Source organism: Acinonyx jubatus, chromosome X (assembly GCF_027475565.1).
Source record: "Acinonyx jubatus isolate Ajub_Pintada_27869175 chromosome X, VMU_Ajub_asm_v1.0, whole genome shotgun sequence".
NCBI classification, from domain to species: Eukaryota; Metazoa; Chordata; class Mammalia; order Carnivora; family Felidae; genus Acinonyx; species Acinonyx jubatus.
This window is the reverse complement of record NC_069389.1, coordinates 103,956,945-103,981,193: the sequence shown is the minus strand read 5'-3', so window position 1 is coordinate 103,981,193 and position 24,249 is coordinate 103,956,945. Positions and strand designations below refer to the sequence as shown.

General features: G+C 47.4%; 1 pseudogene; it reads right to left on the bottom strand.

Annotated features, from left to right (window-relative positions):
- Positions 1-4,639: 4,639 nt before the first annotated feature.
- Positions 4,640-21,553, bottom strand: LOC106981575 (60S ribosomal protein L23a-like; annotated as a pseudogene).
- Between the last annotated feature and the right edge of the window lie 2,696 nt (positions 21,554-24,249).

Genomic DNA, 24,249 nt, shown 5'->3' with positions numbered 1-24,249 from the left:
TGAGAGAGAGAGAGACAGCACACATGCACAAGCAGGGGAGGGGCAGAGAGAGAGTGGGACAGAGGATCTGAAGCAGGCTTCATGCTGACAGCAGACCTGAGGTGAAGTCAGATGCTTAACTAACTAAGCCATCCAGGCACCCCTCAAGGGACATTTCTCTATCCCTGCTAGCAAGTACACACCTACACCCTCACAGCTACTGGGCAAAATCTCATGGCCTCTGGAGGCAATAAGCAAATCTGATTTCTGCATGTGCTCATGGGAGAGGCCTAAAGGAGCACCCCACCGCTGCCAAAGCCCAATCTCGGGCTGCTTTTTTCCTCTGTGTGTTAGTGCAGCATTCCTAGGCGCTTCTGGCCTGTGAACATTCTGATAGTTGTCACTGATCATTAAAGAATTTTAATGTCACCCCGTCCACTTCCCACACTCCCAGGTAATATATATATATATATATATATATATATATATATATATATTTTTTTTTTTTTTTTTTTTTTTTTTTTTGCCTGGAGCTTCAGGAGACCCTGAGTTAGGGTATTACTCTTGTTCTCAAGCCTGACAGGAAGAGTTATTAAAAAAAAAAACAAACGGCCCTTCTTCATCACCCCTCCAAATGGCATGAAAACACCAGTCCACCTTACTAGTCTCAGCAGGCAAAATTCCTTGGTGAGGCCATTGGCCATCTGTCAAATACTGGAGCCATTAGGTTGGGTTCAGAAGTATCAGATCAGAGTCTAATGACTCCCTTGGACTTTGCCCAAAGGCCCAGCTTTCTCAATAAGCTCAGAGGTAGGGAAGCTCTAGAGGATTCAAGTTCAGGTTCAAGTGAATGCTCAGGAGCAGGCCTAGCCTTGTCCTTTGCCCATGGGTGAGACACACCAGCCACACCCACAACATTTCTAGGAAACACCTTCTTCTGCTCCCTGGGCTTTGGCCTCAGCTCTTCCTTAGAGAAACTCAAACAGTGGAAGCTGCTTTCCACAGGTTGCAGTTGGGCAGGACTCCTCCTCTGCCTGCCCCATGGCTTGCCCTTTCCAACTTCTGTCCTCCCCACATGCCCTGGGGACTGCTAGATGGTATGATAGAGGGGAAGCTGCCCCACTTGAAAGCTGCTTCGCTCTCCCCCTCTGAGCTTCACCTCCCTTATCTATAACATGGGGATGATAATTGTACCTCTTGAGCTGTCTTGAGGCTCAATTAAGACACTGACACCTAAAGTGCTTTGGAAAGGAAACTATTGCTGGAAGCACGCAAGGGGTGAATACAAAGCTGTAAGGTGCTCCCCTCAGCCAGCTCCCCCATGGGGCAGTCTCACTCTTGCTAGAATCCCTTTTGTAAAATATATATATCCAGGGTGTTCAGGTAGATTTGTAAACAACAGTCCTATAGAATCCCAGTGTTGGCAGGAACCACCATTGGGCTATCATTAGATCATACAAGCTAATATTCATTGAGCACTTATTATATTTTAGGTACTGTTCAAAGTGCTTTATGTAAATTATACCCATTTAACGCCCACAACAACCCCATGAGGTAGAAATTCTCATCATTCCCATTTTGCAGATAAGGAAATCAAGGCTCAATATGCTTAAGTAAATTGCCCAAAGTCACAGAGCTAGTCAATTGGGACAAGATTTGAAGCTTGGAAGTCTGGCTCCAGAATCTGTGTTCTTAATCATTGTGTTCTATGATATCTACAGTCTTCACTGAGCAGTTGTTTTGCCTCCTTTGCATACCTCCAGGGATGGAGAACTCATCACTTCCCAAGGTAGTCGGTTCTGACATTACACAGCTGTGGCTGCTTGAATCTCCCTGCAAACCTTTGGTGATCCAGACCACACGAAGATCCCAATTCCCTGAAGACTCAAGCAAGGGGTAGGCTAAAAACAGGAGACTCTAGAAAGACTATATTCTCTCTATACCCCGCCCCCCCCCCACCCCGCCTCGCCCCGGACACACCCAGACCCTTTGATCCTATTCCCTTTGGCATGTCAATACCGGCTCCTCAAATGGAGATTGAAGCAGGAAGTAAGATGAGTGAGTGAGCAGGTATTCTGATAGTTAGAGCCCAGGACATACACAGTGCCCATTATATTAACAGGCAGTCAATAAATGCTGAATGAATAAATGGAAAAGTGAAAGAAGGACAGACTCACAGCCCCCTTTCCTGACAGCCTCAATCTCCTGGAAGAGTAACTTTTAGATTGTGCTTTGAGATCCTTAAGAGCAGCATTTCCATGGTAATGAGGCATGGCCTGCCACTTGTCAGGGCCAAATTCTTTCCTGTCTCACTGACTCTGAGCTCACTCCAGAAAACATCCTAAACTACCTTCTGTGTCCATGGAGTGGGTCATTGTTGACTGGGAGTCCTGCGGAGTGTGTGCTGCCATGGGTGGATCCCCCAGCACACATCTCCTCCAGGAAGTTCTAGCCTGATCGACCTTGCAGAGGTTTCCATGGTAACAACACTAGGCTAATGGGTTGCCAGGGTGATGGTGCGCTACTGCTAAGATTGCAAGGGACTGGACCACACAGGGCCAACGAGTTGAAAAGATGCTAATAACACCTTTCTGAGTCTCCATGACAACAACACTCAAGCACTGGGTAGGCTTTGTCCCAAATGCAGATTAGATCCTCACCCTCCACACTCAGTAAGAACACCCTGGGAGGCAGGCCACTGGCCCGGTGTCCTGCTGTTCCCTCCCAAGAGAAAGAGTTTGCCAGTGCTTATTCCCATTCTGAGGCTCCCACTCTACCCCAGCCCCACTCACCATACTGCTCTTCAGGGTATTTGGCTGAAGCAACCTGGGTTTAGGCAGTTTGGACTGTCAAGAAGAAGGACTGGTGCAGGAAGAAGGCTCAGGCTGGTTGGCATGGAAGAAAATGGGAACTTTGGGTCACATTTGGGGCCAGGAGCATCTCTTGGTATGGCTGCTCCCAGGCCACAGGGCTCATGCACTCTGGAGCTGAGGAAGCAGCCAGGGGCCATCTCCCCCTAGCGAAGCCAGGAGCATGGGCCCAGATTTTTCAAACTACCTTTAAAGTTGTGGCACATATGAATCCCACCAAAGGAAGATCTGGAGGACCACAGCCTCACCCATTCAGTCTTACCTTCTCCACACCACAGTGTGCCCTGAGGCACCTAGCCTTCTGTGGAACACAATCTGAAAAGTCTCCGGCCTAGGCCAGTCCCCCATAGTCTAGACAAGAACAGGGGACTACTCTAGATGAGGACAGTATGGATGGGGACCAGAGAGGACAGGTGACTTGACCAATGCCCCATAGCCGGTCATCAATATAGTGAGCACTAAAATCCAAGACTCTCATGTTGGCAGGGCCACATCCAATAGACCAGGAAATTATGAATTTCTGAGTGACCTCTAGCTTGGGCTCATCGATTCCCAAAGACCACTGGGGCTTCTGTCTTCCTATCTATTCATGGACGTTATAATAAGGATCTGGAGAGGAGAGAAGGTTCTATCGTAGGGGCAGGCAAAATGTTTAGAATGGACCCTTCAGATTGACATTTTTGAGCACCTACTCTGTGCTAGACATTTTGTTAGAACATGCATTCTGTGTTAGACGTCATCTTATTTCTTCTTTATTAACAAGCTATTTAGCCAGGCATAATTACCTTCATTTAGCAGATGGGAAAATGGAAGCTTTGGGGGTGAACTGAAGCTTGGGTCTATTAAAAGTCAGGCATCTCTTCAGGGGGGATGCCTCCTTATGAGCTCCAGCAGGGGATTCTGGGAAGAATGCTGACCCATAACCTATCTCTGGTGACATTGAGCTGAAACAAGTGGATGCATTCGAAGCACTAGAGACCCCTTACCACCTGCCTCACCCGCCACTAACATCCACATCTAACTCTGCCCCATCAGGGATGACTGAAGGGCAAACCCAGTCTTGAAGGCCAGACATGTGTTATTTCTTCACAAGCACACAGCTGCTGGCCATATCAGGCAAAACAGCTTGAGTTGGGATTGGGGGGGGGGGGGCAGGAATGATTCCTAGTTGCCATGTCAACTCAGGGGAAGGTGCTGGGAAGGCCACATCCATGTTGTGGAAGGTCTGGGGCTGCAGCATACAGAGCTACCTCCACAGTCGATGGGCCTGGTCAGTGTGGCCCTCCTTCAGCTGCCCCCCAGGAGCCACGCAAGTGTGGAGGCTGTGGTCAGAGGCTTTCCAGGACCACACTGGGACTCACAGGGCACTGAGCTCTATCAGGTCACACCCTTCCCCATAGATATCCTTCCCCTCTTTTAGACTCCATCTATTGTAGGATGGCTTTCTTTCTAAGCCTGCTCACCTCACACCTCTCCTCCATTGCACAACCTTCCCCCTTCATGGGAGCTTATTTGTCTTCGCGTGCTCTGCTGCACCAGACAGGGAGTCCGAGTGCTGACTCTGGGTCCCAGTTGTGTGACTCACTGACTGTCCCAGCTCTGTGACTCACTCACTGCACTGGGTCTTCTCTGTAGACCCCGCCATGGCAAGAATCAAACAAGACCTCCACTGAAAGAGTCAAGTTTTTGGGGAGACTTTTCCTGGCACCCTAGACTAGTTTGGACGAGATGTAGGCTCGGCTCCTCTCTGGGCCTCCATGGCCCTCTCACTGCCCCTTTGCTGGCCCCTGTCACACTGCAGAGTAACCGTTTGCTGGTTTCTGCCCTTCCTTAGCCTGTGATCTGGGTGACTGCAGGGCCAGGCCCCCTTGGCCCACTGCAGTAGTACCAGCCCCCTGCACAGCCACAGAGTAGGTGTCTAACAAGTGTTAAAGGAAAAGAGATGGCGACAGGCTGCCGGGTCCACCCCTTCTCCTTTCCTTTCCAAACTTTCCTATCCTGGTGTGGTCTCATTAGGACCCTGCTATCCCTGCAGAGGTCTGAGAGACTCATGTCAAAGCCTTCATTGGGGCTAATGGCTTAATAGGCCTTTCGTTCTAGCACCTCAGACCCCATGACAGGTAGAGGATGTATGGAAGCATGTGGGACTCTGGCAACCCCAAAACACACACTGCTATGCCACCACCAAACAGGGCTGCTTTTGACTGAGTGGGCCTATGACTAGTAGGGGCAGCAGCTCCACTACAAACTGCCCTTCTCAGCCAAAAGGCAGCGCAGTCTAATGGTTAGGAGCACGGTCATTAAAACCAGGTGGCCACTAATTAGTGGAGAGACTATGGGCCAAGTACTCAAGCTTCTCAGAGCCAGTTTCTTGATCTGTCAAATGGAGAAGTTGGTGGTGTCTGCCTCATAGGGATCTCATATGTCAGTGCTGTGTGTGTGTGCGTGTGTGTGTGTCCATGTGTTTCTAATACTGCGTGCCACCAGGTAAGCACTGACTAAAAATTGAAGGGGAAAGTAAGGGGGAAGACTTCATCCCAAGTAAGGGTGGGGCTTCCCTCCGTCTAACACCCTCTCATCGCCACCACCCCAGTGTCTTATCAGAGTTGGGTCCCATGGGAAGAAAGCCCAGACTGGCTATTCCAGCCTCACTGATGTGGACCCAGCAGGACCCTGAGCAGGGCAGAGTTTTCTACCCCTGTGGCCTGGTCCTTTCCTGCCCCACCCCACCCCTACCTCTGCAGGAACAACACTTTCATTTATTTACGATGCATTTGTTAAGCACCTACTGCATGCCACTCCCATGACTTTTCAAGCATTGCTTGGATCAGTTCTTTAGAAGAATTGGGGCACCTGGGTAGCTCAGTGGGTTAAATGTCCAGCTCTTGGTTTCAGTTCTGGTCATGATCTCATGGCTCAGTTCGTGAGTTTGAGCCCCACGTCAGAATCTATGCTGACTGTGCAGAGCCTGCTTGGGATTCTCTCTCTCCCTCTCTCAGCCCCTCTTCTGTTTGTGATCTCTTTCTCTCTTAAAATAAATAAATAAACTTAAAATAAAAGAACTCCTGCCTTAGCTGCCTAGTAGTCCTTTCTTTCTTAGCTTCGAGTCTCCTTCAAACTGTTGCCCTCACCTTTGGCCTCTCAGTAGCTCTGTGACCTTGGACCAAATCCCTCCTTATTCTCTAGCTTAATTTCCTTTTCAAAAAAATGAGGTTCTAGAAGGTCTCTGACAACCCTTGTATATCAGGTGGTTCCAGATGACCAGTTGTCATTGGTCCCCTTCCCAAGCTCATGGTGATTTGTGTGTGCCCTGGGGCTCACAAATGGCAGGGCTTGGGTTCCCTGCCTTTTGAGAGAGATACAGCCCCCAGTCTCAAGGTGCTCCAGCTCTCCTGGGAAAGGGCTAAGGCCATGGTGACAGAGGGGGTGTGGCCTGAGACAGGGATTCCCAGAAGGAGACTGCCATCTCCCCAGTGAGTTTCCAAACGTTGCCCAAAGCTGGAGGGGCTTCAGCTAAAAGGGTAAGACAGGCCTTGGCAAAGCTGGATAAAAGCAGCCACTCTCTGGGCTCATCAGCTAATTGGAGAGCCAGCGACCCTGAGTGGCTAGGAGAGGAAATCATGGGTACAGCACTTCCACAGTGACAGCAAGCTTCTCCTCCCCTGAGGGGCCTTGCTTGGCCTACGGAGACTCAGCAGCTCTCCTGCACACGCTGCCTCATTGGGCCTAATCAGAGTCCCATGGACCGTGCTGGTTACATCTCACCAGCTACTGTGCAGGGGCTTCCCCACTGCCCCCTCACCCCAAAGCCATCTGATTTGATTGAGTTACAGCCCCTTGACAGTAAAGGAATTCTCACTCCTTTCCAGCTGTAGTCTGCCCTGCTTTAACTGAAACTATAGTCCCTCATTTAGTCCCCTTGGGGGAAGGAAGTTTCTCCAGCTTTATAGGCACAAGGGAGACAAGGTTGGTTCTTGAGCTGTGGAAGAGCATGCTGGAAGTACTGGGGCCTAGTAAGGAGCCAGCACTGGGCTTGAAACACCCAGAGATGGAATATGTGACTTCTAGTCCTGACTCAGACACGTACTGGCCATTTGACCTTGGGAAAGCCACTTCCCCTCTCTGCACCTGTTTCCTCATTTGTAAAATGGGGGTGATGCTATAATCTTCCCTGACAACCTCCCTGGGTTGGTATGAGGATCAAATCAGAATGTATATGTAAAAGTGCTTTTAAACCTACAGTGTGCTATATAAACGCTCAGCAGCAGATAACATGATGCCCTGCCTCTTCTCCTAGGAGTCTGGCTCCACACTTTCCCCTTCCATCTGTAATGTTCACCTCTCTGCTGGCTCCTTGCCTCCCCCTTGGCCTTCAAATGTGCTCAGAACTCTGTCCCTCCACTGACATACACCAGCAAAGTTCTGAGATAAATGGTGTCTGCTAGCTGCCTTTATTTTCTCTGTCTGTAGCCTATCCTCCTATTCCTGCTCTCTGGTTTTACCCCCCACCCCACCTTGGTCTTCATCCTCCTTGACATCTCTGCAGACATTTGATCCCACTAATCCTGTGCCCACCTAAGCCCTCTGGCTTCTGTGGTAGGCAGCCTCTGGAATGGTCCCCATGATCCCCGCCTCGTGGTATTCCCCGCCCTCATCTAATCCCTCCCTGAGTGTGTGGCCAGACCTAGTGACTTGCTTCTCACAAGCAGAATATGGCAAAATATCACAAAAGAATATGGCAAATTTCCAGAATATGGAAATGTGCTGTCATTTCCAAGGCTAGACTGGAAGACTTTCACTCCTGTCTTTCTCACACTCACTTAGCATCTCACTCTTGCTTGTACTGGGAAAGGTGGCTGCCATGTTGTGAGCTGCCCTATGGAGAGTTCCATGTGGCAAGGAGCTGAGGGAAGATGACAGCAGGGCCTTTGGACTCACTATTCCTTATCCCAGAATAGTTTTCTCCTGAATATCAGCAGGGTCTATTCTCTCACATCTTTCAATATGTGCTTAAATGTTCATCATCTCAGTAAACCTTCCCTACCCGTCATATTTAAAATTACAAACCCTCCCTTACTCACTGCTCCTTTCTCTTGTGCCTTTACTTTTTTATCCATGGCACTTATCACCATGTGTCATATTATACATTTTACTTGTTTATTTATTGTTCTCCCCTCCCCACACTAGAATGTAAACTCCAGGAGGGCAGGGGTTTTATCTGGTGTGTTCTCTACTGTACTCCCTGTGCCTATAAGCCTGACGCATAGTGGGAGGGGGAGTTTGGGGGCAGCTTCCATCCAGGAAGTTTTGCCTATCATCAAAGAAGGCTTTCTGGAAGAGTCTCAGTCCACACCCACAGCAAATGTAGTTTCTGATTCTGTCACATCTGATATCTTCCCTGGAAAAATGGACTGGTTGGGGGCATATGTATGAGAACATGTGTGGAACTCTGTGGAAATGAGTAGGATTGGGAATAGGGAGTATGGTGGTGGTGGTGGTGGTGGTGGTGGTGGTGAAATGTGTGTGTGTGAACTGTGGAGTAACTGTGTGTATGCTCAGGAGGTAGAGGGGAAAGATGCCCTCCTGGGGCCTTTAGGGTGAGCCCAAGCCACAGAGGCCTAGTTAGCCCCTCAGATTCCATCTGTGACCTCCAGCAGGTGTACTTGTGATGCAGCCAGCCTAACCAGACTTTCAAACAGTATTCCTTGAGGAGCCAAGAATGGTGGTGACTATTTGGTCAAGCATCTCTGAGGAGGTGGGGGGAAGCTTCAGGCATTTCCCCTCATGAGCCAAAGGAATGCTGGAGAAGTCCAGAGAACAATGGGGAGCTGACAGTCCCTCAGAGGACCTGGGACGTGCGGACCCTTAGAGGGGTGCACAGCTGCCTGCCAGAACCTGGGGCATGGGAGAGGGGTTGGTGGGGATACAGAGGAGCCACAGAATCCTTGAAGGAAGAAGCCGGAAGCAGCTGGGGATGACACTGATAGGCATTTCCCGCCTCAGGATGCCCTCCCGCTTTCTTCACTGCCGCTGCAGCTGCAAAAGCAAAAGCTGCAGCTTCCCTCCGGCCCCAAATGTCTGTCCTACCGGTTGGGAGCTGGGGGGCCCAGGCAGCCCCCACTCCCAGTCTCCCTTGCTGTCCCGGAGGAAGGCAGGCAGCTCAGCCATGCCACAACAGAGTGTCCCTTGGGCCTAAAGGAAAGCTTTGTTAGTTTAAGATGATTGTCTATGGCTCTTTCCCTGCCTGACCTCAAGCTTGTACTTCCTTTGCTAAAAGAGCGGTTGGTTCTGAATGCATTTGGGACTGGAAGATTGCTCGCCCTCCCACCCTGTCACTGCAGCCTGCCTAGCTCAGCCTGGGTGGGCACTGCCCAGCCTCCATGTCTTCCTCAAGTGCCTCCGTGAACAGCACCAGGCCCCAGACAAATTGAGGCCTCTCATTCTGGGAAACCTATCCCACCTCGGTACACTGTTCCAGAACTTCTCAACCTTCTTTGCGCCATAACACACTCTAAACATGCTCCCATTGACATACTCAGATTGTGTTAACTACTACCTCCCCAACGCAAATTTGTAGTAATCATGGACACACCTATCAGTGATCCTTCATGGTTGCTCAAGGGCTCCGCAAAGGGAAGACAGACTGGGGGTCATGTGCAATTCCCAGCACAAAGGTATGACACCACCCTGTCTCTCCCATTTCAGAAGCTCTGCTCGAGTGAAAGTGACCTTGCTCCAGGGGTAACTCTAACCCCACTGTTATAATAATCCTGAATCCAAACTCGTTAATAATAAAATGTCACTCGTTGCGAAGTTCCATACTTTATTATTAATAATGCACCTCATAACCGATCTACCTTAACTCTGTTGTTGACAGATGGCTCCATCCCAAGTCTGTTCTGGAATTGATTACTTAAGAGGGGTTTCAACCAGTGGCCCTCCTCTGGATGTCTCATTCCAGGTGGTGGCGCCTATGGATCCAGATGGCAGGCTGCCCTAGGGGCCAGCACTTGGGCTGTGCACACAGCAGCAACACTTGGTTCAAGCCACCTTGAACACTGGGAAGCAGCCTGCTCACAACCCCCGAGGTACACAGCACAGAGCTGGAGCCCATTTAGACCGGACCAGCTGAAATGATTCAGGGACAGAAGCATTGTAGAGCCTGAAGACCAAAGATGAGGACACACTTCAGGAAATGCACGGGAGAAATACAGACATAGGGCGCCCTTCAGACAGAGAGAGAGGGAGGGCTGCTGAAAGATCATGTAGATCTCCACTGTCCAAAATGACCACTAGTGTCACAATGGAGCACTTGAAATGTAGCTAGTGCAAAACACAACATGCTGTCTGTGTAAAACACATTGGAACTTGAAAACTTAATATAAAAATGCTAAATATCTCAATAATTTTCATGTTGAATTCATATATAAATGACAATATTTTTGATATATTGGTTTAACTAAAATATATTATTAAACATATAATTACAAAGGGCACAAAGACACTTTCTTGATTGTGGGGATGGTTTCACAGATGTGTATATATTTCAAAACTTTAACTGTACACCTTAAATAGTTGCAATCATGTCATTTACACCTCAATAATGCTGTTAAAAAATTTTATACTAGCTCCCCCATTGCTCCCCGAGAGGATAAAAAGGAACTCATTTCACCTGTTTATTTTTTTTAATGTGGTTGTTAGAGAGTTTATAATTATGTATGTGGCTTACACTGTACTTTTATTGGACAGAACTGATCTAGTGGTTTTAGTCCATTTTATAGATCATGGAACCAAGGCCCAGAGAGGGGAAGAATCTTGCTCATGTAATGAGGTTGAGAAAATTTCATTATTTAGTATGAAGTACAGGGTAAGAACTATATATGTCAGCAAAAAGACTTAGGTTCTTGAGGAAAGTGATACCTAACTCCAATCTTCACACACTTAATAGGTACCAAGGCTTCAGAAGTGGGGGATGAATTTGTAGCAACCTCAGAAACCTTGAAGGGAAAGGGTAAGGAGCAGAGGAGAAGAGGGATAAAGGAGCCAAAGAGATGAAGAAAGTCTGTGATCAGTGTGTGATGTGATCTCTTGCCCAGGATTCCACTCACCAAAAACCTTCAGTAAATTCTCTCCTTTACTTGGTGGTAACTGACGAAGGGTCAAGGTTTCATGCCTTGGTCAATGCAGTGAAAGCAGAGACCATGCCCCAAGCTGCAGAAACCTGGGCAGCAGAGGAAGCCACAAGAATATAAATCTTCTGGGGTTGCTGGTGGGCTCAGTCGATAGAATATGTGACTCTTGATCTCAGGGTCATGAGTTCAAGCCCCATGTTCAGTGTGGAGCCTACTTACAAAAAAAAAAAGAATATAAATCTTTCCTATTCCTCTACTCCAAGAAATTCATGAATACCTTGGACAGGGCTCTTGGCTTGCACAAATCATGGCATGGGGTGGAGGTCAGCTCATAATAATGTTTAGATCTCAAGGGTCATGAAGGGGTCTGGTAATTCATGGATCCACTAACATGATCAGAGTTTTAGAAGTTAAGAATATGATCAGAGTGATTGTAGTTTTATTTCCCTCTTCCAAGCCTGTAAGTCAGCAATTAAACCAAAAAGAATTAAGGAAGCCTCTACTACGTGCAAGACCAACCTCCACCCCCACCATGCTAGGTGCTTGAAGCTCACAGAGAAGTCATTTCAACAAGAGGTGGACAGGCAAAGAACAGAAGTCAGAGCGTTGAGTACTTTAAAGTATATAAGGGTGCTTGGGGCTACCAAGAAAACAACTCAGCACCATTGTAGGACCCAAGTCTAGCTTCAATCTATATGGGCCTTACTCAAGGAGGTGCTGGATGTGTCCATAATCCCTGACGAGGAAGGAAAGAAAATGGGCAGCCTCTGAAGGCCCAAGGTCAGAAGGAACTGAGTCAATCATATGGAAAGAGGAGCAATGAGCTGCATTTTGGGGGAAGGAAATGTATGGCATTTGGCTCTAAGTTCTGGATTTATTTGGCTCTACTATGGACAGAGAATCCCAGGATCAGAGTGGGCATAGAGCAGCTGAGATCCAGTCCAATGTGCCTCATGGCTACTGTCAGGGGACAACATGATGGAGGCAGCTTGGTGCATCCCTTCACTCTGTTCCATTGACTGTGCCCCAGCCTTGCAAATGCTCACAAGGAAGTCCTGACCAGGGAGTAGAAATGGATCCACATGAGCCAGCTGCACTGTCTCAGTCCGGGTGGGGGTGCCTATGGATCCAGATGGCAGGCTGCTTTAGGGGCCAGCACCAGATGGCAGGCTGGCCTAGGGGCCAGTTATACACATGACTTGCTGATGATGGGTCCCTCACCTTCCCCTGGGGAAGCCAGCCTTGGTTGAAGAAGAGTTGCATTGTCCCTGGATCCTTCTCAGCTCGATTCAATCATTCACCAAGCATCTATGGAGCACCTATTGAGTATAAGATCCTGTGGAAGTTACAGAATGGGTCCCAGCCCTCAGGTAGCTGATACCTGTGCTTACATTGTTACAACACCAAGTAGTTAGGTTCCCAGGACAGATCCGGCTAAAGGGCTATGGGAAATTAGAGGAGAGAGAGAGCATCTCCATCTGGAAGGTCAGGAAGACTTCATGGAGGAGATGGCATTTGAACTGAACTTTGAAAGGGAGTATGATTTAGAGATCAATTCCTAACACTTTATACAGTGCTACCTATGTACCAGACACTCTTCCAAGTACACTAAAAATAGTAACTCATTTAGGGCTAACCACAATCTTATGAAGTAAGTGCTATCACCACCCTTATTTAACATTGCAGAAATGGAGGCACAGAGAGATTAAATGACTTGCCCAAGGGCACAAAGTAAGTGATGGAACCCAGAATCAAACTTAGAGTCATGCTCATAACCACTGCCTCTCGGATGGGCAGAGGCACAGAATGGTGGGGGCCCAGTGGTCCAAGGAACAGAATGAGCAGAGAGTCAGGGATGTAAGAAAACACAATCTCCTCATGGAAAGCAGAGATGAGTCTGTTATGGCTAGAGCGTTTGGTGTATGAAGGGGAGTAGTCCAAGATGAAGTAGAAAATGAAGGTGCTTTCAAGCTAAGTCTTCAAGCACTTGAGTGGAATGGGTCTTGGGGAGCTTTGAGGGGTTCAGTGGAAGCACTCATCTCAGGCCTGACTCAAGAAAGGAGGCATGCTCCCTCTGAGTCCAGGCACAGCTGAGACAGTGTTGCCCATTTCCAGGGGGCCTTGAGGAGCCCCACTGCCAGCCTCTAAGCTCTGAGGTGGGTGTTCATTCAGGGAAAGAATGGAAAATCCATCATGTTCAAGACAGGAAATACCACAGTGAAGGCCCCTTGAGCCACATCACTACATTGAGAGCCGTTGCCCGTGAGAGGCAAGTCCCATTCCTGTTTTGTTTGTTTGGGGACTGAATGTTGTTATTCCCTGCTCCGCCTGTGTTTATGTCAGGGAACGTTTGCTATCAAAAAACAAAGCCCAGGCAGCAGCCCTACCAGTGCAACAACCAGAGATCCCTTCACTCTGGCATTTCCGGGCTGGCTCCCACCTGATGGATTTCTCAATTGAACAACATCAAAGATCTCCTCTTTTGGCTTCCCTCTCATCTTAAAGGGACTGGTGCTGAGGGGAAGTCATTTGACTCTGGAAGAAAAGCAACTTCTAGACTTGGCATCCTTGCCTGTCTCCAGCCCAGGTGAAAAGCGAAACAGGCTTATTCCCCAACTCCCAGCAGGCAGGAACAGAGAACCCAAGACCTAGGCCTTTGTGCCTCCTCACCGTGGGGACACAGCCACAGGAGTCTACAGGGCAAAGGCCTGGGAGAACAGCCCTAAGGAAGCAGATCTTACTCGTCAGATTTCAGAAGAACAGAAAGCAGGAGAGGGGCACCTGGGTGGTTCAGGCAATTGAGCAAGTGGCTCTTCATCTTGACTCAGGTCATGATCTCACCATTCGTGAGATCAAGCCCCACATCAGGCTCTGCACTGACAGTGAAGATCCTGGATGGGATTCTCTCTCTCCCTCTCTCTCATGCTCACGCACACACACTCTCTCAAAATAAATAAGTAAAATTTTTAAAAAAAGCACAAGCCTCCAATATGAGCACTGTTATTTTATGGACGAAATAACTAAGACTCGGAAGAAGGGAGGACAATGACAACCAAGGGAGAGAGACTAGGGGCAGTGATGAGAAAATGAAGGCTAAAAGAGAGCAGAATGAGGGTTGCTGAGGAAGGGCTACCCCCATGCCCACGCAACCATCTGGCCAGAGGTCCCTTGGTACCTCTCTTATGTCCCCACCTCTGGCCCCCACCTGGGTGCTCTGCCACTCTCCTGGGCCTGACCAGCATCTCTTACACTGTTGACCACCTGCTAGTCCTGGTTACCAGCCCTCAGACAGCTGATTACCTCCCACCGCACTGGCCACAATTGAGTCTGTGCCCCCCATCCCAGACCCTCCTTGCCTCAAATCCCTAGGCCTGCCTCTGCTGTGGCCCTCACTGCTCTTCCCTTCATCTTTGGTGGCATACAGTATAGGCTTCATAGTTTCACACTGGGCTATGTATGGAATGCCCCTTGGACTTCCTCCCTCCCTCCTGCATGAGATGACACTCTGTCAGCCAGGGCAGAGAGCAAGTATTTGTCATCTCTCACCCCCTCCCTCCTCCTCTTTCGCAAAGCAGCCAACAATGAGCCATGTCAGGTGGACCAGTAAGACATACTGATATGATCCAATGAGCCTCCCCATTGACATGGGTGATCCAGTGACCACTCAGGTTAGTAGTGACTGAGGACAGGAACTGGGGAGTGGGCAAGTGGTGAAAAGAAAAGGACACAAAAGATAATAGGCAGAGTCTCTGACAAGGAGGGGAAGCCAGTTCCCAAGAAAAGGGAGAAAGTGATGACACATTGCCAATGGCCAAAAAACTGAGGAGGGGAAACAGAATGCTGGTGATCCAATTACAATCTCCACAGCACTGGCACCCCACCAGCTGTCTTATGCACAGCTGGGAAATGCATGCCCTGCTCTACTGGTGGCCTTGAACTAGCACGCAGTTGTGTCTCTAGCACTGGTGTGGGTGTAGGAGAGGTGGGCATGGGTGGTGCACTAAACCAGTGACACTCTCTGGCCTGGACCCTGTGGGACCCTCAGCAGGTGCTCACACATGCACCAGAAAGGTCTCCTGCATGAGGCAGCTGGACCGGGGGCTGGGAGAGGAACAGAGTCAAGTTATCGGCCTCATTTCTGAATTCCTCCTATACACTCCTGAGCCTAGCAAGGTGCCTGGCACATAGTACATGCTCAGCAACACCTTACTAATTACCAGTAATAACAGCTGCCGTGTCCAGAACACCTCCTGTGTGCAGCTGTGCCAGGCACCTTACAAAGATTATCTCATTTTATCTTGACAATCTTATGAGGAAGGTGTTGCTTTTGTAGCCCTGTTTTACAAATCAGGAAATGCCTGCTCAGAGAGGTTAAAAATGACTTGTCTGAAGTCACAGAACAAGTATATGGCTGTCTAGTATTCCAGTTCAAGTTTATCTGATGCTAGACTCAGTCAGGCTCATAACTCCACGTTATACTGTCAAATGAATGAAAGAAACCAGAATTCACAACAATGACCTCATTAGTCCTACGCTGGAAGCGAAAGACATGAATTGATGAAACGTGAGGGTCCTGAGACACATCCCCCCTTCCAAAGCACACATGCATGTGTGCGCACACACACACACCCCAAGCTTAGAGAACATCTCTTTGGTGCAAATGTTATAACCCTCAGCAGGGAAGTGACTCTGCAGAGCACAGGCTGCTGAGGGTTTGGGGGATGGGGAGGGAGAGCCATCCCTGGGCTGCCTTCACACTAAAAGGACAAAGCCAAAAGGACAGACAGCAGCTGAGGTTCTCAGCAGGGTACTGATAAAACACTAGGGAAGGGGGTTGCTCCTTTGAGACTTTGGGGAGTCTCCTTGGTTGTCCACTTGCCCCCTTCAGTTGCAGGAGGAGCACGGGGTCAGGGTTATTTCAGCATAACAGCTTCTCAAGCCATGCGGTGGGGGTGTCCCTTGGTCTGAGCTGCTCATGCCAACCCCCACCCAACAACTGCTGAACACGTGAACAGACTTAAAAAGAGATCCACTTCTGAGGCATTGGCAAGTCAGGCTAACACCCACTGGTTTGCATATACAAGGGCCCTGGACTAGTCTACAGGGAACAGGAATGGTTCCCACATCTTTCAAGTCTTTACTCACAAGTCACTTTCTCAGTGAGGCTTACCACAGTCACCCTCTTGAGAATCGCACCCATCCCAAGCTCTCTCTATCCCCCTTCTATGTTTTCCTTTTCTCCAATAGCATTTATCATCAAATGACTTTTTTTTTTAAGTTTATACATTTATTTTGAGACAGAAAGAACGCAAACAAGGGAGGGTCAGAGAGAGAGGGAGAGAGGATTCTAAGCAGGCTCTGCACCATCAGCATGGAGCTTGATGCGGGGCTGGAGCCACGAGATCACGACCTGAGCCAAAACCAAGAGTCAGACACTTAACTGACTGAACCACCCAGGCGCCCTTCGAATGACAGTTTTTACTTATTCATTTTCTTTGCTATCACATTATGTGGACCACAAAGGCAGGGACAGGGGAAGGGGTGGTGGTGGCTGTTTAGCTCACTGCTTGTGGCCCCAGTACCAAGAATAGAACTTGAGAAGACTTTGTTGAATGAACGAATTCTCTGATTTCAATTATTTTTGGGCACTAAACGTGATGATATTTACATTGTCATGCCTTCTCGGCCATCCCTGAGGAGAAGGCATGCCATTTGGGAACATAGTCATTAAACCGACCACTGTGAGATCTTAACTTAGAACAAAGAAAAACTCTTATAAACATGACTTCCCTGCCAAGATCAGTTACTGCAACGGTCACTTGAGGAAGGGCTTCAGTGAGACTGAGGTTCAAAGCTATTCATTCGCATACAAAATCAATGAGAAAATTCAGAAGTGCTCTGGGCACACACAGGTCTCCTACAGAATTGTTTGTTTACCACGACAATCAGCAGACAGGATCTAAACTGCAGGAGGGGTTGATGTAGCACTTCCTAAGCAACCTGGGTCAACAACAGCCACAACAGAAACAGGGGAATTTCCTGGTTAGTGACTAATAATAGCTCATTTCACACTCACTGGCTGTGTGACCTCGAGCAACTTACTTGACCTCTTTGAGCCTCAGTATCTTTGTCTGTAAAAATGGGAACAATTATGGTGCCTGTCTCATAGGGCAACTGTGAAGTTTAAGAGAGTTAATTGATGTAAGGTACAATGCATGGTACATAATAAGCACTATATAAGTGTCACTTACTGTTTGTATTACTTCTAGATGATGAGTATCTTTAGAAGAGGATCTATATCCCCCCTCCCCCAAGTCCAGAACAAAATACGTAAGCACAATATAAGTGTTAGCTGTTACTACTGCTATCAGGATGATGATGATGATGATGATGATAATGATGATGATGATGATGACGACGACAATGATTAGGAGTAGGGCTGGTGTAATTACTTGTTTCTGTGTCTTCCATAAGAACCGCAAGCTCCATGAAGTCAGGCAGGGACCATGACTTCCTCGAGCCCTAGAACACAGTGCCTACTAAACTTAAACACAGTAGGTGCTCAGTTGACTCTCATGTGACTTTCGCCCAGGGCTTTGGTAACTCTCCTGCTACTTTAAGATTCAAATATTCTCAAACGGGAGTCAGCAGTACTCCTCCCTCCTGTAGGGGAAACAAAGGATATAGAGACCTCAATCCTTATTTTCCAGGCCCAGCCCTCAGAAATCACTTCCAAGTTATTCATAAATAGGTACACGAAACAGATAGGTGGAGACTATGACCACTGTTACCAAAGAAATAAATTGAGTGATGATAAAAAGTATATGTGTATGTGGGTGGCTGGGGAAGAAGAGGAGAGACTTTATGACTTTAAATGGCTAGAAAGACCTCTATGAGGTGGTGGCATTTGAGTAGAGACCTGAAAGATGGGAAGGAAGCAGACTGCAAAGATCTGAGAGAACATTCCAGGCAGAGGAAACAGCAAGTGCAAAAGCCCCAGGGCAACAAAGGGCTTGGGGTCTCTTGGAACCCAATGGGGACCAGTGTGCCTGGGTCATTAGGTAGAGGGGTGAGGCCAGAGAAGCAGGCATGGGCCCTATAAGCCATAAGAGAAGCCATTGAAGAACAATCCCAGACGACTGAGAGCTTTCCCTAGAACAATCTGTCAAAACATAATGCATTGGGGCACCTGGGTAGCTCAGTTAGTTAAGCGCCCAACTCTTGATTTCTGCTCAAGTCGTGATCTTGCAGTTGTGAGATGGAGCCCCGCATCAGGCACCATGCTAAGCATGGAGCCTGCTTGGGATTCTCTCTCTCTCTCTGTCTCTGCCTCTGTCTCTCAAAGTAAATAAATAAAACAAATATATATATATATATATATATATATATATATATATATGTAGCACAATTATCCACATTCTATTGTAAAAGAGGGAAGATGTGGCACCTAGTCATGCATTTCCCGATCATGGTTATGGACATTTCAGAACAGCAAAGCCTGTCTATTTTGGACTTCACCAATTCAAACTTTGAACTAGTCCACACAGAGGCTGGGCTATGAGGTGGTGGGTTTGTTATACTGCCTTCCAAATGACACCAAATGAAAGCAGAGTTCATGTGTTGAAAAGAACAGACTTGCTGGCAAATTAGAAATCAACCATGGCTGTTGAGCAGCTCACAGAGCAGGCTTATCTAATCATTAAAGCAGGTTTCTAAAGACTGACTTGGCAGCACTTTTTTAGCCTTTTTCTTATTCATATGTAGTGGGAAATGATTTAAACAAAAATTTTTAAAATGTCTATTTATTTTTGAGAAAGAGAGAGTATGAGGGAGGGGCAGAGGATCCAAAGCGAGCTCTGTGCTGAGAGCTAAGAGCCTGATGTGGGGCTCGATCCCACGAACCTTGAGATCATGACCTGAGCCAAAGTCAGACGCCAAACCAACTGAGACACCTGGGCTCCCTGGAAAATGATTCTTAAAAAAAAAAAAAAAAGAAGAGGAAGCAAAGCCTTGGTGGAGGGATGTTCAATATATCAATTTTTAACAATTGAATCAAAAGCCTGGTACCTGCCCAATTCACCAGAATTTCCTAAGCATCTATTGATACATCTGTAATGAAACATTTTGTTCACATCCTGGGAAGGACATAACAAAGCTCAAAATATACCAAACACAGGGATAAGCTTCCTACCCTCCCACCCCCACCTCTAAGGATCCTATTCAGAATCAGGTTCCAGGTCTTGGCTCTTTGAACCTACCTGGTAGATAGTGTCAGCTGTGTGCTTTTCCCGTTTATATCTCAGACCTGTTGTTCTACCTTCAAGACTTTCCTTTTCCAGCAAAGCTCGGCCCAGAAGAGAGTGTAAGACAAAGATCGTGTTCAACAAATATACTTTTGGACCCCTTCATTTCCCAGCCTCCCTTATAGTTAAGTTTGACCCACATGACTAATTCTGACCAAGGGAGAGTCATCAGAAGTAATTTGCACCATTTCTGAGCTGAGGTAGTTCAGAGTTGGTATGTGCTATGACTGAATTGCATCCCCCTCCCTCCAATTCATATGTTGAGGCCCTAACCTCCAGTCCTCCAGTGTGGCTATATTTGTGTTAAGGAAGTAATTAAGATCAAATGAGGTCATGAAAGTGATCTCTTTCTCTCTCTTTCTCCCTGTCCCTGCCATGTGAAGACACAGTGAGAAGGTAGCAGTCTACAAGGCAGGAAGAGATTGTCGCCAGGAACTGAATTGACTAACACCTTGATCTTGGCTTCCCAGGTTCCAGAACAATGAGAAAATATATTTCTGTTGTTTAAGCCACTGCATCTATGCTATTTTGTCATGACAGCCCAACCTAAGACACATGTTCCCTGGTATGGAGATTTCAGAGATCACATGTTCCAGATAGCTCAGTTATTTGTCATCTGACCTGCATTAGATGTTGTGTGATCAAGAAATAAGCCTTTCCTAGAGCCCAAATGGATAAAGAAGATGTGGTATGTATATACAATGGAATACTACTTGGCAATGTAAAAGAATGAAATCTTGCCATTTGCAACAATGTGGATGGAACTGGAGGGTGTTATGCTAAGTGAAATAAGTCAGTCAGAGAAAGACAGATATCATATATTTTCACTCATATATGGAATTTGAGAACTTAACAGAGGACCATGGGGGAAGAGAAGGGGAAAAATTGTTTCAAACAGAGAGGGAGGCAAACCATAAGAGACTCTTAAATACAGAGAACAAACTGAGGGTTGATGGGGGGCAGAAGGAGGGGAAAATGGGTGATGGGCATTAAGGAGGGCACTTGTTTGGACAAGCACTGGGTGTTGTACGTAAGTGATGAATCATGGGAAGCTACTCCTGAAGCTAAGAGCACACTGTATACACTGTATGTTAGCTGACTTGACAATAAATTATACTAAATAAATAAATAAATAAATAAATATTTTTTTAAAAAAGAAAGAAGCCTTTCCTGTGTCAAACCACTGAGATTTTAGGGGTTCTGTGTTACTGCAACATAACCTAACCCATCTTGACCAATGCACGCTGGCAGAGAAAAGGACATGACATATATACCACGTTTGTCCAAACAAGGGCAAAAGCAGATGAGTGCCACCAGCACTAGTGAGTCCTTGGTATTCAGACAAATGCAAACTGTGTTTCCTGGGTCCTGGGATTCAGCCAACAGTGAAGATGTAAACAGCCCAAGGAATCCGTTGTGGTTTCACATAAGAAAACAAGAGCTCCAGCTGCTAAACATTGGGAAACCTGAGCGATAAGGCATTATCTCCAGAAAGCCCTAGTGAAATGCATACAAGTTCCCTGGAAGGACTCACTCATTTAACCTATGACAACCAGGCGGCACTGTCTTTTTCTTTTCTTTTCTTTTCTTTTCTTTTCTTTTCTTTTCTTTTCTTTTCTTTTCTTTTCTTTTCTTTTCTTTCCTTTCCTTTCCTTTCCTTTCCCTTTCTTTCTTTCTTTCTTTCTTTCTTTCTTTCTTTCTTTCTTTCTTTCTTTCTTTCTTTCTTTCTCTTTCTTCTTGTGAACAAATTTGTGTTTAGATTTAGCCAACTGGACTCAGTTGAGATGATCCCAATTTTGTTGGCAACATCCAAAGCATCATAGTCAAGAGCCAGTCGAACACATGCCTTCTTTTCTCCATCCGGCTTGATCAAGGTGTTGACCTTGGCCACGTCAATGTCATAGAGCTTCTTCACAACCTATTTGATCTGGTGTTTGTTGGCCTTGACATGTACAATGGACATAAGTGCATTGTCTTCTGTCTTCTTCATGTCTGACTCGGGACTCGGGAACTTGATGATGGCAGAGTGGTCAAGCTGGTTTCTCCTGAGGGCACTCTTTTGAGGATATTTGGGTTGCCTTCAGAGACGCAGTGTCTTGGGCCGTCAAAAGATAGGTGATGGGCGGATCTTTTTTTTGCGTATGACTGTGGACGCCTTTAAGCATGCTTTCTTGGTCTTCAAAGCCTTTGGTTTGGCTTTGGCTTTGGCTTTGGCTTTGGCTTTGGCTTTGGGAGGGGCTGGTGCTTCCGTCTTTGCCTTTGGCACCATCTTTGTGGGAAAAAGGAGGAAGCACTTTCTTAAGGACTGATTTCTCAGGAGAGGGGTGGAGGGATAGGCCCAGGGGCTCAGGTCCACTTTGGATCACAAACTGGAGGCAGACTACACAGTTTGGCCCAGGGTTGTCTCTCCTTCCTCTGCCCACCAAAGGATTTGAATTTCATCAGAAGCAGGAGGGTCATTTCATCACTCCAGTTTCCCTGTGGCTTCTCACTGCCATACCTCTCTCAGTCCAGGCTACCTCTATGACTGTCTATGTAAATCACCCATGAGAGAGAATCAAAGTGAACTTTGGAGCTTTGGTTTTTTGTTTAAATGCTTGGCAAGACTTATCTACAAGCATCTTCTCCCATCTGACCTCCCAAATTCTTCTTTTTCAAACCCAAGTTCAAGCCTGATCTCTCCTATGAAACCTTCCCTGGCTCCCCATTCCCACTGTAATGCCTACCAATTTTTTTCTTCCTTCCTTCCTTCCTTCCTTCCTTCCTTCCTTCCTTCCTTCCTTCCTTCTTTCTTTTAGAGAGAGAGTGAGCAAGTAGGGGAGGGGCAGAGAGAGAGGGAGAGAATCCTAAGCAGACTCTGCACTGTCAGCACAGAGCCCAACACGGGGCTTGATCCCATGAACTGTGAGATTACGACCTGAGCCCAGATCAACAGTAAGACCCTTAACTAACTGAGCCACCCAGGCACCCTGCCTCCTGATCTTTTAATAATAGCTATAGCCAACATTTATTGTATACCACTATGCACCACTAAGCCTTTCAGTAGCTCATATTTCTTGTATGCTATCTTATCTGATCCTCCTACATTCTAAGGGAGGTGTTATCATCCCTATTTTACACCCAGGGAAACTGAGGTTCAGAGAGGGGAAGTGACCTACCCAGGATCCCACAGCTCATACGTGGCAAAGCTGGAACCCAAGCCTATCAGATTCTAAGACCTCCTGCTATAACCGGTACTCTCTTCTGCTCCTGACAGGTCAGCCTCCATTATCATATGTTTTGAGTTGCTCCTCAATCACTGTAAGTTCTTTGAGGATAGGGACAGTTTCTTTTAATTGGTTAATAATTAGCCTTTCTCTTTTGGCCAGCACTTTCCAGTTTCTATAGGGCTTCTACATACTTGGTGTCATCTGATCTTTACTGCCTTCCTGAGACATCTGTGTTATCCTCAGTTTACAGATGAGGAAACAGAGGTTTGGAGAGGTCCGTGAGTTGCACAAGGCACACACCCAATGAATGACAATGAGCTGCTCTTTTTGCTATCCCAAGGTGCCTCTCACTTGTAAACTGGCCACCAGGTAATCCCTTCCTCCTCTCCTGGCACCATGGTGTCCTAAGCCTCATTTTTTGCCCAATTAAAAATAGCTGAGGTCAATGAAGGGCACTCATTTTATTTCTGATCCTTAGGAGTTGGAATAGAGGCATATAGACTTATGCAGTTGACATTCAACAAGATGTGAATGGGAGTTTTGTAGTTCCAGAACCGGTAACTAGGGCCTAAAGCTGAGGTCAAATGTCACATGAGAACTGCCAAGGGACTTCCAACAATGGGGGGGGCAGCACTTTCTGTGGAGTTTATCAAGAGCCTACTAGGGGCAAATGAGTGGCTCAGTGAAGTGTCTGACTCTTGACTTCAACTCAGGCCATGATTTCATGGTTTGTGAGTTCAAGTCCCGCATCAGTCTCCATGCTGGGAGTGTGGAGCCTGCTTGGGATCATCTCTCTCCTTCTCTACCTCTCTCTGACTCTCCCTCTCTCTCTCTCTCAAAATAAATTTTAAAAAGAGCCTACCGAACAGGCTCTACTGCTCCAAATCCCCTCCCACACTGTCTATACAAGCAGAAAAGGGGGGGGGGGGTCATCATTGGGATCAGGAAGCTTTGGACTAGTGCTGTAACTTCTCCCCCCTCCCAGGCCCCCAGCCAGGTTAGGGGGTTCCAAGAGAATGCCATCAAGACTGGGGGACCTGTGAGGAGAGTAGAATGGCCTCTCATTCCTGGTTGGACATCTGCTTGCATGGCAGACTCGTGGCACTTTCCTCAGGTCAAGTGGATGCTTCAGAAGGTAGTGAGGTTTGAGCTGTTTTACCTTATACTACCCAAGAGGACTGGCCACTGGGTGAGGGGACCCTGGGAGCAAAGGCCTTTGAGGATACTGCTGGCAGCATCTGTGTGTAAGTGTGGGCATGAGGGTACGGGGCTTAGTTGGAAGAAGTAGTGGCTGAATAGCTTCTTCCACATCAGGAAACTCTGAAGTGGGGAGGCCTCCAGACCCCTCTCAAACTGAAGATAGTGAGTGAAGAAAAAGAAAATCATTGTATGTCTGTACCCCATTGAGTTAAGACTACAATGAACCAGTTACACAGTGTGAAACACTATCCCTGAATACCTGCCATCCATCTGACCTTCCTTCAAAGAGCTCTGGTGGCCCCTGCCTCTTTGTGGACCCTCTGAGGTTATGCTGGCCTGGCAGCTGGATGGAGAACAAGGTCTCAGATTTCAATGCTGTGCCTGGGGCCAGGGCACGGGTGAGGTGCCTAGGGCACAAATTGTCAGGAGGTGCTCACTGTCAGGTGCTGACCCTGAACTTGCTTGGCCCTGCAGTGGATGAGAGCACCCCCCATAAATTTTGCACCCTGGGCACCTCACCTGCCTCACCTTCTCCCAGTCCTATTTGTAGCTGCCA